We start from the raw sequence: 11563 nt of genomic DNA, 5'->3' as shown, positions 1-11563 counted from the left end.
TGAATACAGCAATATAATTCAGGAATCAGTTTATATATCTTTGTTGAATAGAAGGAAACCTGTGTTGCCCTAGGGCAATGTTTTTCAAACTTGTCAACTATAAAATGTGTGGACTTCATCTCCCAGAATTTCCCAACGGTTGAGAAATACATTGTCTATGTTATTCTAAAATTAAGAGGAGCTATCAGCACCTTTTCCACATTTTATTAAAAGCATAAACTTTCCTGAGCTACATAAATAGGGACACTCTTTTCCCACATAACATTTTTAACCCTTATTCTTCATTCTTTCCTTTTGCTATATTCATTGGGCATCAACACTTCCTGTAATGTACAAAAATCAAAGAGGCAAGTTTAGGAAAAAACCCTCTGACAACTCAGCCATACTTTCTGCAGTTAAAGGAGTTGATTCTCAAGCCCTAAGCCAACATAGTGCAAAATCAAACCAAAACGAAACTGGATATGATCAAGAAGCAGGAATAACACTAATTACTGGCCATATTATACATCTTATAGAAGCTTCCAGCCTAAAACGCAAAATGCACAGGGTGAGAGTGCTTTATTATTCATGTTTTAAAGCAATAACATTTTTCTCATTACATTTGGACTCTTATCATAAAAGGGGGCCAGTTTGCAAGTGTCAGTTGTGAGAAGTGAACTGAGCAAAAATATCTTATTTACCATAAGAATGTGAATAACTATTGATAGATATTCATAATTTTATATAATGATTTGTAAAGTCATAAAATGAACTGAACCAACAGCACAGGGGATAGATGGGAAACTCATCAAATTTGCAGATGACATCAAGCTGGCAGGAATAGCCAACACTCCAGAAGACAGGCTTAAGGTACAGGAGGATCTGGACAGACTTGAACACTGGGTGCTATCTAACAAAATGAAATTCAATGGTGAAAAAGGTAAGGTTCTACATTTAGGCAAAAAACTCCAAATGTACAGGTATAGTATAGGGGGTACCTTGCTCAATAGTAGCAACTGTGAGAGGGACCTCGGAGTCCTAGTGGACAATCACTTAAATATGAAAAATGAGCCAGCAGTGTGCTGTAGCTGCCAAAAAAGCCAACAAATGTTAGGCTGCATTAACAGAGGGATAGAATCAAGATCACGTGAAGTGTTAATACCATTTTACAATGCTTTGGTAAGGCCACACTTGGAATACTGCATCCAGTTTTGGTGTCACCACGATGTAAGAAAGATGTTGAGACTTTAGAAAGAGAACAGAGAAGAACAACAAAGATGATTAGGGGACTGGAGGCTAAAGCATATAAAGAACGGTTGCTGGAATTGGGTATGTCTAGTTTAATGAAAAGAAGGATGAGGGGGGACACGAGCAGGGGGTTGGACTAGATGACCTCCAAGGTCCCTTATTGTTAATGTTACTCTAGTGGACAGTCCTAAATGCCTAATTTTAACCTATTACTATGTGATCTAGTGATTAAGGTAAGGTACCAGGCTAGAAAACAAAAGAATGTGAGTTCAAGTCACTTCTTATCCCTAAAAGCCAGTGGAGTGACTTTGGGCCAGTCACTCTCTCTCAACCCAACCCACCTCACACCTCTGTTGTTGTGGAGAAAATAGAAGGAGGGAGAGGTGTTGGATATATTTACTGTCTCAGGTTATTTGTAAAAATACTAAAGACAGAATACAAATAAATAATGATCAGCTGTGTTTAAAATGAATTGCATAAACAAAATCCCACATACACCCTGCAGCTAAGTCAATGGGACTTACAAGCAGGTAGTTCATAAATCCCATAAATCTCAGGGTTTGATTAAATCCAGGCAAAAATGTCAGCTCATACATTTCAGTTTATTTTAGCGTTCATGTTCCTTTATATATAAATATTATTATTTTATATTGTATGAAAGGTGTTTTAATTTTGCATGCTGCTTGTGGTTCAACAGTATGGCAGATGGTATACAATATTTTTTTAAAAAATCAAGTAAATGAAGAAATGAAAAATGCATGTGTTTATTATTCCGTCATATTAGCATATTTCTATTGAAACCAGCAAAGGCAAGAGGAAAATGTAAGCTGAACTCCTGCCGACTTCATGAACACATCCATGCAAATTTCCTAGCAACACAGTGGAAGTGGTTCACTGCAGTTTTCTTCCAATAATCCTTTTCAGCTTTCCTATCTTGCAAATGGTTCTAGGATTTCCTGTTGCTTTCTCATCAAATAATAGCCAGCTGGACTCTGGCTAACTCCCAAGGTTAGCCACATCGTGCCATGCTCTTACATAAGGGGGCAGGTGTGTACAAGCTATTTTAGCAAAATTGCAAAGTAAAAAAGCCCAAAAAGAAACAAAAGCTGCTGGCAACAATATCCACGGTAAGACATTGGTAGCATTGGATCTATTTAAAACAAAACTTCAGAAGAATGACCAAACAGGATGAAAAGAAGGCAAATGTTCACCCTAAAGTATGGCTGCCTCACATTAGGAATAAAACTGACCAGGGCTGTACATTCCAGTTATTGCCCTTAATAGTACTGACTCAATTTCTGGAGAGGAGTAGGAGGCTGATAAGTAGCAAATGCAGTTGATAAGAAGAGAGATCTTTTTTTTTTATTGAAAAGTTTTATAAAAATTACAGTATACACCCCAAAACCCACCCCCCTAAACCCCCCTCTCCCTCCCCCACTTCCCAGAGCTGAGTACAGGGTTACAAATATAATAATCAAACTCTAACTAACATTAACCAACTATATAAATAACCAAGTCCATAATGCGCTTTAACTCCCCTTTAACATAGATATAAACAAATTAAAAATAAGCATAATAATATAAGAGAGATCTTTAAGGAAAACATGGAGTTGTTCTTTAGTTATTACAATGTTAACTGACAGAACCAAGAAAAATCTATAAACAGAGACATAGAATCAAGATCATGCGAAGTATTAGTACTGCTCTACAAAACCCTGGTAAGACCACACCTGGAATACTGCAACCAATTTTGATCATCATACTACAAAAAAGATGTTGAGACTTTGGAAAAAGTTCAGAGAAGAGCAACTAAAATGATCCAAGGCCTGGAAACTAAATCATATGAAGAACGGCTGCAGGACTTGGGTTTGGCTAGTCTAAAGAAAAGAAGAAAGAGGGGAGACGTGAGAGCAGTATTCCAGTATTCCAGTATTCCAAAGAAGAGGGCATCAAACTGTTTTCCAAAGCACCAGAGGGCAGGACAAGAAACAATGGTTGGAAATTGACCAAAAGAGAGAAGCAACATGGAATTATGGAGAAACTTCCTAACAGTGAAGATAATTAACCATTGGAACAGCTTGCCTTCAGAAATCATGGGCGCTTCACACTGGAGGTTTTTAAGAGAAGACTAGACAGCCACTTGTCTGAAATGGTATAGGTTCTCCTGCTCGAGCAGGGGGCTGGACTAAAAGACCTCCAAGGTCCCTTCCAGATTTTATTCTATTCTATTCTATTCTAACATAAAATCAGGCAGAGAAAGACAGCCTGACATGCCTCATTCAGAAATGGCTGAAAGAGAGAGAAAGAACAGTGGGGAGGATTTAGAAGTTGGAAGACTCAAGAAGGATGACCAGAATCTTTAATAACTGATGAAGAATGAAATAATATGAGTACCAGAAAAGACCTGAAACCAAAAGCAGGTTAATGTAAAATTGAGGTGTATCTTAAAAGTGTTGCTAGGACCCTTTTAAAGTAAAGGGAGAAAGATGGAAACAAAGATTCCTTCATCTCACATGAAGGAAGACTCTTTAAATATAATTTAGTATTTGAAAAGATCTGATTTATCAGTGTTTTATGATCAAGTGTCCAAAATATGTGAGTGCATAAGACTGCTACTTTCTCTGGATCTTGAAAAGGCCATCACTGAAATCCCTTGACAACTTGAGTATGAAAGCAATATTGCTAGAATAAAGTTAATTCATTTTTTTTAAAAAATGATGATTGATGAATGATGAAATGGTGAATATAAAGCAAATTCAAGCCCCTTATTCTGATTATCTCCATTTCTAGCCACAGAGGTTAAGAGGAGTTACCCGTCACTGTAATTCAACCAATGTTGGAATGTCAGCTAACTGTCCTGTATAGTATTGTCAAAAGACCACCATGATTGTCTCTAGGCAGATATTTCTTATGCAGGTGGAGAATCTGTAGATCTCTAGATGTCATTAGACTTCAGTTACCATCATCCCTGATAAATAAGAGTAGGCATCCCACACTTTCTGGAGGTCTACAGGTTTCCCCAGACTGCCTTATAGTCAAGAATGCCCTCTCCAATAGCATCAGCAATTTACTGGCCTGTCAGAAATTTTAGGATCTTACAAAGCCCAATTTCTCATTTAGAACAAGGATTTTTAAAGAAATTGCTCTCTTCAGGGCTGTCTGTTTCCGATGAAGCTGGATGGCACAATGTCTACTGACCATTTGCAGTGACATTAACAAATTATTGAAATTAAAAGCTGTTTGGCATGTCCAAGTAATGATCAGAGTCCCCCTTTTCTGATATTTTTTCCTTCTATGTTTGCCACTGCATGAAATGTTACATAAGAACAAAGAAGTATCTATTTGTGTCTCTCCAGCATTTTTCCAGTGATCTGAACGTGTTACTCTTCACACCTCAGAGCTGATCATCTACATTAAGAAACTATCTATGTAACATTCTCCCTCCTGACATTGATGTTTTGGCAGTCCTTCATGATCTACTTCAGGGGTCTGCAAATTTGGCCCTTTTATGACTTGTGGACTTCAACTCCCAGAATTCCTCAGTCAGCATGCCCAAACTGGACTACAAGAAAGACCAAATGAAGAATAGAATGGAGGCATGGGAAGACAAAGCACTACATGGCCAGTATGTTAAAAAAAAAAAAAATAGCACAGAAAGCAGATAATAACAAGACCTGGCAATAGCTAAGAGCAGGAAAGTTGAAGAAAGAGACTGAGGGACTAATTGTGGCTGCACAAGACCAAGTCTTAAGGACAAATAAAAAGGCTAAATTGAGAAAACAGGATCAGACAGTAAGTGCTGTCTATGAGAAGAAGCTGAAGAAACAGTGGACCACCTGGTAAGCTGCTGCAAGAAGATTGCACAAACTGACTACAAGCTGTGGCATGACAAACCAGCAACAATGGTGCATTGGAAGATCTGCAAGAAATTTGTCTGCAAGCAAGAATGGGTGAGACCATAAAATAGAGAAAGTCATAGAAAATGAAGAAGTTAAATTGCTCTGGGACTTCAGAATTCAAACAGACAGGCATCTGCCATATAACACCCCAGACTTAACAATTGTCGATAACGAAGACAAAAAAAACTGGACAGTGGACGTGGCAGTGCCTGGAGACAGCAGAAGAGAAGAGAAAGAACTGGAGATGATAATAACATACAAAGACCTACAAATAGAAATAGAATGAGTGTGGCAAAGGCAAGCAAAGGTAGTACCAATATTAATAGGTACCTTGGGTGCAATCCCAAAACAACTGGAGCACCACTTGAACACCATTGGCATTGACAAATTCGCCATCAGTCAATTGCAAAAGGCAGCCTTTCTAGGAACACTTCCATCTGTGATGATATTTGTAATATCATCAATTCAAACATCCACATCTGCCTATCCAGGTCCTTGGTAAAACAAAAATGCCAACTCCACAACTTACTTTGTGCCCTGCCCACAATATTTCATTTTTATTGTTTTATTGTTTAAAATCTTGTTACTCTTGGAAATAAACAGAATTTAGTGACTTATTAATTTTGAAAATGGAGAGAACTTTTAGGCAGCTCTTCTTCAAACTTAGAAGAGTTTATAAAGGAAAGTTGCTCCCAGATATTGTCATTAAAAAAACCAAATTATTTTTCCCAAGGTTTCTTTTTCCTTGTTTAATGAAAAATTAAAACTCTTGCCAAAATTAATGGTCACTTAAGAACAAAGCCTTCCATATTGAGATTTCTACTTTGGGAGAAATGTGACATAGTGAAGTAAAAGAATAAGACTAATTAATAAAAATTCAGTTTTTTGCTGCAGTGATTTAAGATTTTGCTGAATTTGAAATTTTCTACCATTGCTCAGTGGGCCAGAGATATAGATAAATTAAAGGCCGTAAATCAGCTGCAAGCTAGTTTGTATGTAAAATCTTTTTATTTAATGGGCTCAGCTCTCATTATGTTAAGACATTTCCTTTCTTGGGATTACTGTCTACCCATCTCATTTCTTGCAAAACATACAGCTTCTCAGCACAGCAAAACCTGAGGCTGACAAAATCCTTGTTTATTTGGATGCTACCCAGCTGTGGCATCAACCACTCAAACATACTACACAGACTCTCCAAAGAGCTGCCCCAGTTCCCTCCCCCACACACACTAGCATAAATTTTCTTCTCTCCCAAGAGGTTCAAGCCCCTGATCTGACTGCTGTTGCTGTCAGTCGCTTGACATACAGAGAAACAACCAATTCAGGCTAGTTTTGACATGTGCTGTAAACTAAACTCATAACCCTTAGAATGAAAGTGCCGTGACTGATAAGGTCTTCAGGAAACATCTGTGGAAAGATGAGCAAGTTTACTCAAAGCTCCCCAGTGATACCATAGATACTTCTCCAAATGAACTAGCATACAGTGCCAATCTTGCCAACAGGACATGCTTGGCGTAACTGCATTGTAAATGTGCCTCACCTTCAGTTCTGGAAGAGGGGGAAGGTTTGTGTGCTGGTGACTGCAGGTGATAGCATAATATTGAATAGTAGGAATGCAGAAATTACTAAAAACGAGGGGTGTTTGGTGCTCTCTGAGTTTGGTTGTTTTCTTGCAGACGTTTTCATTACCCAAACTAGGTAGCATCATCAGCAATAGTGTTAATAACGTTACTTAGTTTGAGTAATGAAACATCTGCAAAAGAACAACCAAATTGAGAGAGCCCCCAAGACACCTTATTTCAACCCTGAGCTACAAATATTCTCCTTTGTTGGTTACTAACAATTTTTTCTAAAGCATTTCTTCCTACAGCTATGAGGGTTGAGAAAGAAAACACTCAGTCAACAATAATCTGTTCCTTGTTTATTTGTTAAACTGAAAAGACAATTTTGGTGGCAATTGTATATGCAGGCCAATTATGTGTTTGTATAAAAATATATATTCTGAGTAGCAATAACCCAGCAATCAACTCAGCAGAACATCTGCAATATGAGCTTTCCAGTTAGCCTAAAATCAGTTCTGATTGGGGCACTATTTATACATAGAGCTTTCCACCAACAAATTCCAAACAATTGCTGTAGACAGCCAAAGAGTAGGAAATACAAGTGCTTTGTGTGTGGCCTGAGAGAGAGAGAATCTAAGTTATTGTTATAAAATATGAAGCAGATTTAATAACCATTACAGAACCTGCAATTTATTAACAGGAAAGATATCAGGAGAATAGGCAAAGTTTAGCACCTAGCTAGCTACATCTTACGCCAATAACACTTGTTCTGTACATGGGAAGAAAGGCAGAACTAAACTCAGGAGACCAGGGATCTCCAAAAGTCAACAGCAATACACATTTTCTTACAACAGACAATTGTTTGCCATCACTGCCAGTTTTCCTTAAGCAACTTTGTACACATTAGCTCTCATGCTGGCTAGGGAATTCTGGGAGTTGAAGTCCACAAGTCTTACATTTGCCAAGTTTGGAGACCCCTGTCCTAGACAATAAGCAATCAGACTCATAAACAAGGAGGGGACACAGAGTAAATTCTGTCTACTTCATTTTTGGTCAGTGGGCTATGAGGTGCTAAAGAGTCCCATTGGATTGACACTTCAAACCCACAGAAAGATTACAGAGGAAACACTGCATTCACATAGGGTGCTCAACAATTTTACTGAGAGCAAACATGTACAAAGTTGCTTAAGGAAAACCAGCAGTGATGGCAAACAACTTCCTGTTTTAAGAAAATGTGTATTGTTGGCTGGGACTAGAATTTTCTTTTGCTGCTATCTAGTGCTTCTCCTGATTTTTTTGCAGCCAGATCTGGGAACGCTGCTACTGATATTCTTGCTAAGGAACCCTGAATATCTTCACTGAACTAAGAAATGCTGCTAAGTTGCTCCTACAGTGGGGAGGTTGTGAATGGACAAAAAATAAGATAAAAAGGTAGACAATTCTAAGCAAATATCAACTCAGTGGGCTTCTTTACATACTGAAGTTTGCTTAGGGCTTAGTGTGAATCTATCTATTTTTGGATTAGTGTTATCTAAGAGTCATTCACAATCATAGGGCTTAAAAAATCCTGGCTTGATGTTGTATATAAAAGCAGCCACTGAATGGCAACTATAAAAAAAGAAAATTCATACCAGCTTGTTGGGAAACAAAAATAAGGCAAAGCCTTTTTTAAATTAAGCGTGACTGCTGAGATTTGTAGCTTTCTTGGCAACAATATAGGAGCAATTCCTTATGATCTTCTGGAAGCTCTTTTTGACTCTTCATTGTAGACCATATTTCATCATAATATGAACCAAGTCTGACCCTGCTTTGTCTTTTCCGTGATGCACACAAGCTTACAGTTCAGTTTCCTTTTGAACAATATTATGTGGGTCTCACATCAACTAAAGAAATAGAATCATAGCAATGAGAGGGCTCATAAGAATTCCAACTGAACATCTGGAGGACTGCAGATGTCCAAATGGACTACAGCAGGAGAAGAAATAGGAGATGGGAAAAGCAGCTATAGAATAACCAAAACTAGATACGATAATTTACACTGCTATTGCTTATTATGCATATACAATATGGACAGATTTCCCATTTATAATTTGGCAAGCTGTCCCAGAAGACATTGACCTCAATAATCTTATTTTGCAAGTTTTAACTTTTGAATGTTTTTTGTTGTTTGTTTCCCTGAAATTTTGGTCTTTGGTCTAGTCAATATATCTGCCATTGCAACTGATACATAACCTTACTGTATTCTCTTTTACTAGTTAGAACGTGATGGAACATAGGACAAAGCAGGCAACTGGAAGGTTAATAATGGTGTCATTATTAAAAATATTCTGTTGTACTAATTTTCTTCTATAGAGAAGCAAATTAAAGCCTTGATTTGAAGTTTAGCTGTGAACCCCCTTCTCAAACATGTTTGGTGATTAATTTTTAATCCTCTGCTGATAAAATCCTGCACACAATGATATTAAGATCGCACTTCTTTTAAAACTATTAATCTGAAGCTCTTTTGTTTGTACAAATGGGGTTAAAAAAAACCTGCCAAAACTTGGCACAAATATGAAAAGGAGATGACTGAAATGAAAGAAAATTTTCTGTTTTCATATTTTTTGCTAGGTAATAATAAAAGCACTTTAATATTACTCTCCAGTTTAAAAGAAGCAAATTCACACTAGCTACTCAAAAAGGCACTTTTGTTGCATTAAAGGAAAACATTTCTTTACTGCTTTGTATCTATTAAGGGGTTTTAAAAAAATATAAGTTACTCTTATGCCTTTTCATACAATTTTATTAATAATTTACAATAGGTTGGTATTTGTAGCCTGCTTACTGAGCAAGCAAATTGAAGGTACATAGCAATAAAGAAATTATTAGAAGCTATGAGTTTGAGAAGTTTTTCAATTTATGTGTGCAAATAAGATGTAAGCTATTCAACATGCATTTTTTAGAAAGAGATGCACATTTTCTACTAAACAGGCTTGGAACATCACAAGCCAATGTTCTGGGTGCATTACTCCTCACGTACAGATATCTGAGAGTTGACATAAAAACCTTCAATCTGTATTTGATGCACAATTAACTGTTTGATGAGTCCCTAGAACTGAATTATCAAACATTTTAGAGACAATATTTCTTAAATATTGGAGATATTTTAATCATCGAGGTTGGCTGTTAGATTCCTTGGGCTTTCTCCACTTGTAACTAACCATAAAACAAATCCTGGAAATCATTCTTTTCTGCCTTGTTCCCCTGAGGCATTACTTTAGCCTCATCCCCTACTCATAACAGAGGCAGCCTTTAAGTTGTTGTTAACTAACCAATTGTTAAAGGGGGTTATTTATCTCTCTTTTGAACTGAGAACAAGCTGCAACAGTTTCAGCTTGTGCAAATTATGATGTTCTTTGCATTGGCAATATAGCCAGGTGAGAATAAGGGGTAAAATTAGCCCATGCAAAGATTGGCACATCCAGACACTTTTGTCAAGGGCTATTCTATTTGGTGTAACTGGAGAATCCAGGTCATTCCTTCGCCTGGAAAGTGGCAGATACAGCAGAAAAATGTACTTCTTTTAAAACTGATCCTTCTGAGAGTGCACAGATCATCCCTTTGGTGAACCTGGGAGATGCCAGGTTTGGACAAGTAGTTTCACTAGCAGGCTTGACAGTCTTTCAACTTTACTCCTGTGCACTCCTGTCTTACAACTGTAAATTCTGAAGTTGGATTGATGTTACAGAGACATACCATGCTGTTTCGTCATTTCTTTGATCTTATGCACAGACTTTGATTTAAAGCTTACATTTTGCTTTCATTTTGTTTTTGGTATAAGTAGCCAAGTGGAAAAAACTGGACAAATTGCCATAAATAGGAAGCCTTGGGAGTTTTTTGTCTGCATCGCCAAGCATAATAAATAACTGAATAAATGAGACATGGTTATATACTTCAGCTGAAGGGGGATTTTCCTAAGCAATATTGAATTATGCTCCAAGCATCTAATTAAAAGCCACTACCTCTAATAAATACACTTAAAAGAATTGGTTTTTGTGTGATGGGTGGCTAGTTAAATTTGATTGATGATAGATAGATAGATAGATAGATAGATAGATAGATAGATAGATAGATAGATAGATAGATAGATAGAAATGCAGTTCTTTCAATGGGTGAAACAAGAAGCCATTGGCAGAAAAAAGCAACCCACAATTTTAAAGCATCACTGTCTATTTCTAGGTTATCAAAGTTTATGACGGAGGAATAGCTGTAGTGTAGAGGTTTCCCAACAAAGATCTTGCCCTATCTAGATTTATTAAGGTAATCATATAGCTCCAGGTTTCTATTCATTGTTTAGGATCACATATTAGTTTCTTTAACTTGGTTAATCCTGAGCCCGCCTAGATATCAAGCCCTTGAAGCATTTATCTAGAAGTCTATAATTACTCCTGAGTGCAGATAACCATTGACCTTGCCTTAGATAATTTGTGCCTGTTGTTTTATGGCCTATTCACCTCTTAAGATCCTCACCCAATTTTCTGGCTGAAGAAATTGCTCTGTGGTTTATTTTGGGTCATCCATAATTTTCTTTCTAATCTGGTGCCTAGTTTCCAGTTCTAGAGTTTGGATCAACACATCTTGCCATGACCTCTTTCACCTATCATGGTGCACAGAGATCTACATCTTTTTAGAATGATACTCTGAAGAGGGATTCTACCAGCAGTTATAAGAAAAAGGTCATTGATTTCCTGCAACTACTACTGAAGGATGATGCCATTAACAAGCCATAATACTACCACCTTTACCCTAGGGAAGTTACTCCATGCATGTATGGCCTTCCCCAAATCCACAAAGAGGAACTTCACTCAGGCCAATTGTCTGCAGCATCAACTCTGT

Source organism: Crotalus tigris, unplaced genomic scaffold (genome assembly GCF_016545835.1).
Source record: "Crotalus tigris isolate CLP2741 ecotype Arizona unplaced genomic scaffold, ASM1654583v1 scf7180000024383.4638030, whole genome shotgun sequence".
In the NCBI taxonomy this organism is placed as follows: domain Eukaryota; kingdom Metazoa; phylum Chordata; class Lepidosauria; order Squamata; family Viperidae; genus Crotalus; species Crotalus tigris.
This window is presented reverse-complemented; position numbering follows the sequence as displayed.